Here is a 4667-nt window from a genome sequence, read left to right on the forward strand (position 1 = left end):
CAGCGGACTTGTTGGTGGACTTGGTCTCATCAGTGGGCTTGGGCTTGGGCTCCGGCTCGGGCTCGGGCCCACGCGGGAACTTGGCGGTGGGCTCGGTCTCTGAGCACCACGGGGACTTGCCGCCAGGGTGGTTCGGGCACATGGACATGTTGTCTGGGCTTCACAAACTGGTGAAAGGTGAACAGAAAACAGACACTTATGGGTGCTTCTCTAGTCACTTTGAGTGCTCCACAGTTTACCCTACTTGTCACCTTCAAATTCCAAATGTCCATCTATTAACAGATGAGAATCTGGAATAACCGATTCCAGATTTCAATCTATTGTGACACAGCGGGTTAGCGCTACTGCTAGCACTTTAGCATATTACTTAGCCACACCAAACACCAAGATTTTACACAAAAACTTTTGAAAAAATGTGTCTAAGCTGTTTAAGAAACACTTGAAAACCAGTTCCTGCTAATTAGCCCGTCCAAATCGGCACTTTTAAGAGAGCATCTTACCTTGTGTTGCAGGGAACATGTGTGGGTGAAGTCAATATGGCTGCCACAACCTTTGACCTCTGACCATGTGACCAACCGTCTCCAGATGAGAATCTGGAATAACAGATTCCAGATTTCAATCTATTATCCTAGCGCTTCAGCATGTTACTTAGCCAAACCAAACGCCTCTTTTTTTACAAAGATTTCAGACAAAACCTTTTTTTAAAATGTGTCTACGGTCTTTAAGAAACATTTGAAACCAGTTCCTGCTAACACATGGGCCTCGTTTTAATAGAATTACCACACTTTGATAAGAACATTGAACTTTTATTTATTATTATCAAATATTGTGTGTGACAACAACAGATAAACATCAATTGAAAACATTTATGTGTAAAACAATGCCAAGGCTTGAAAACAAAGAACAAAGTACATTGTTAACCAGTGTACCATAGAATTAAGTACACGATGACCGAAATACAGTTGACGGCCAGGTAGATAAGCAAGATAATGACCAGATAGCGGAAATCAATGCCACACTGCTGAGAGGAGGGCAAAGAACAGCACATGGTAGTAGGCTCCCTGAGGTCAGTAGGCTCCCTGAGGTGCGTGTCCAAACACACGGCGACATTAGACTCATTTCGGCACCTGCTGCGACCTATCAGAGGCGTTGGCTTGAACAAAGCGGGAGGCGGGAGCGCCACCATGTGCAGGAATTCTGGCTCTGCCGGGGTCGCGGGGGTCATCCCTGTAGGGGGTGCGGCAGCGGCCCCAGTCGGGGGAGGGTTTTCTCGGTACGAGTCAAAGCTCAGTCTGGGTCCCCAGGAGGGATTCATCGGGGGGCTCGATCTGGGTCCCCAGGAGGGATTCATCGAAGGGTTCGGTCTGGGACCCCAGGAGGGATTCATCGGAGGGCTTGGTCTGGGTCCCCAGGAGGGATTCATCGAAGGGTTCGGTCTGGGACCCCAGGAGGGATTCATCGGAGGGCTTGGTCTGGGTCCCAAAAACGGACTTGTTGGTGGGCTTGGTCTCATCAGTGGGCTTGGGCTCGGGCTCGGGCCCACGCGGGAAATTGGAGGTGGGCCCGGGCTCGGTCCCTGAGCACCACAGGGACTTGCCGCCAGGGTCGTTCGGGCACATGGACATGTTGTCTGGGCTTCACAAACTGGTGAAAGGTGAACAGAAAACAGACGCTTATAGGTGCTTCTCTAGTCACTTTGAGTGCTCCACAGTTTACCCTACTTGTCACCGTCAAATTCCAAATGTTCATCTATTAACAGATGAGAATCTGGAATAACCGATTCCAGATTTCAATCTATTATGACGTGGCGGGTTAACGCTACTGCTAGCACTTTAGCATATTACTTAGCCACACCAAACACCAAGATTTCACACAAAAACTTTTGAAAAAATGTGTCTAAGCTGTTTAAGAAACACTTGAAAACCAGTTCCTGCTAATTAGCCCGTCCAAATCGGCACTTTTAAGAGAGCATCTTACCTTGTGTTGCAGGGAACATGTGTGGGTGAAGTCAATATGGCTGCCACGACCTTTAGCCTCTGACCATGTGACCAACCAAATGAGAATGTGGAATTACTAATTCCAAGTTTTTATCTGTTCCATTCATCTAGGAAAAATGACTTTGGGGGGGGCATAACTCAGGTTAGCGAAGGGCTAGGGACGTGGGACTGAACCGTCTCTCCCGGCTCTACATCATATGTCAAAATCAAGCGCCTAGCTCAAAGTCCATTTTTCTGCCTCAGTGAGTGGAATTGACGAAAAAATGGAAGTGTGCTTTATGAGCCTGGAATATTCCACATTTCAATCTATGTAAATTCCAGAGTTCAATCTATGACCAATTCATTAAAATAGATGAGAATTTGGAATTCATAGATTGAAATATGGAAGGGACAAAGTTAAAAGTTCAGTGTCAGCCATTTTGTTTTCACACGCGGGAAAGCTGTATCAGAATGGTGAGTTGCTCTGACAAAAATACTATATTTTGAGTGTTTCTAGCCTCTCTGGACCGTTACGGGTTATTTTACTGTTTTAGGAAGACTTTGCACACAAGTTTTAATGGTTGTTGAAAAGGTTTATCAAGAAATGAACACTTTAAAATGTGTGTTCGGTTTTAGCATTAGCTAGCATGCTAACGTGTAATGTAACAAGTTGAAATCTGGATCCGTATGTTGGTAGGTTCCATATTTTCATCTAAAAAAAGTTACAAAAATCCACATTTCAGTCTATTTGATTCAAATTTAAACTCTGTTCTTTTAAAATCTGCAGATGCCAATCTCTAGAGCATTTCACCGAAGGCATCCTCCTTATCGAAAGCCTCTGATCACCAGGCTCAAGCTATGGCATTTGTTCATGACCCTCTCATTATTGCCTTTCACTGCAAAACCATCTCATGGACTGCAGATAGTGTCATGGTCGTTATCACCTGTATATGCGGCAGCGGGAGACGACGTGACCCTCAGCTGTCACTTCACCCTTGCTCCTGAAGACATTGGAGGAATTGATATTGAGTGGAGCACCAAGCCTGCAGACATACAGAGAGAAGACGCAGTGGTTATCTGGTATGCTGGAGATCATCGCATCTACAGTGATTTTGGTCGTCGATTTCAGAGCAGAGTTCAGTTTGTGTCTCCAGATCCTGAAAGTGGCAATTGTTCAATAACCATCAATGACTTGAAGCTAACAGACTCGGACACCTTCCAGTGCAAGGTTCGAAAACTTCCTGGAATCAGCAGCATCATCACTCGGCTGAATGTAATGGAGAGGCCAACCAAACCTGTGTGTAACCCTGAGGTTGCAGTTGAGATGGGTCAGACGGTGGTGCTCAGTTGCAGTGGCAGTCAAGGTAGCCCCCCAATGTGGTACACATGGTCCAAGGAAAGCAGAGAAAAGATGCTCCCCCACAATGCCATGGTTGATTCTGGTGACTTGTTTTTAACAATCACCGGAGAAGATGTACTGGGTACCTATGTCTGTACAGCTGAAAACCTTGTGGGTTCTGAAACATGCACCACAACAGTCATATTGAAATCAGAAGTTAGTATTGTAGCAGTTTCAGCAGCAGCCACAGTCATTGTCCTCCTGATGATCATCACCATCTCAGCCATTGTATTCTTTTGTCACAAAAGAAAAAATGTGGAGAACTTCGGAAATGAGATCAGAGAAGATGAGCTGCCTCCCCACAAATGGCTACTGAAGAAGAGGCAGCAGGCTGTGCCTAAAAGGATTGTCCTGGAAAGAAATCAGATGGGTAATACGATGTGAACATTGTACTTGAAATTACATGTGGAAGTCAGTATATGTGAATGTGGAAGTGTGTAGATGTGAATGTGGAAGTCAGTATATGTGAATGTGGAAGTCAGGTAATCAGTATATGTACAGAAGGAATGGAGCAATTGTGTGAATGGAGAAAATGTGTTCAATAACGTTCATATTGAAAATCTCTCCAAAGGTGAACGACAAGATGGAGTCTATGAAAATATGTGTGGAATGTGTGAAGTGGAAAATGTCTATGAGACAATGACATATCTGCCTCTGTGACTGGATGTCAAAACAAGTGAAGTGAAATAATTGTTGAGCATGCACATGTTTGTTTGCAAATTCAAAGGCTTCCTTGAAACATTTTGAGACCGATTTGTTTGTTTTTGTTTATTGAGAATACTTTTGTATTTCTACATTCAAATATACTTTATCTATTTCAAGGAATTTGTTGTTTAGTACATGGAATCTGGCTGATGTTTATCGTAAATTTCTAAGAGCAAGTAACATTTGTTGTAACATTTTGGATGTAGCTGTTTTGTAACATTTTGGATCTTCATGGGTTGTGCCCTGATGTTTGTTTGGTTCTTCCAATGTAACACAGAATAGTTTATTTTCTTTTGAAAATAGAGCTTTGTATTGAGGACAATAAGTCACATATTCAATGACCATTTTTTTGTATTTTGTACAACACAAAAAAGACAAATAAGAGATACAGGTCGATGTTTATTTGCTTTTAAAAAAAACAATAAAAGTAAACATGTATATTTGGAATAAATGGCCTGTTAGAAAGTTCACGATGTTTCAGTTGTTGATTCTTTTAAAATACAAAAATTCACAAAAATTACAAATTTCAATCTATGAAGATTCCAAATTCTGGTCTATTGAATGAAATTTGAAATATTACAGATTTC

At 42.9% G+C, this 4667-nt stretch overlaps 1 pseudogene; it reads left to right on the forward strand.

Moving 5' to 3' along the window:
* Nucleotides 1-2847: 2847 nt before the first annotated feature.
* Nucleotides 2848-3759, forward strand: LOC138608557 (coxsackievirus and adenovirus receptor homolog pseudogene; annotated as a pseudogene).
* The last annotated feature ends 908 nt before the right edge of the window (nt 3760-4667 follow it).

This window comes from Semicossyphus pulcher, unplaced genomic scaffold, assembly GCF_022749685.1.
Source record: "Semicossyphus pulcher isolate SPU_LCO1_2020_fin unplaced genomic scaffold, fSemPul1.0.p SCAF_5, whole genome shotgun sequence".
Classification (NCBI taxonomy): Eukaryota; Metazoa; Chordata; class Actinopteri; order Labriformes; family Labridae; genus Semicossyphus; species Semicossyphus pulcher.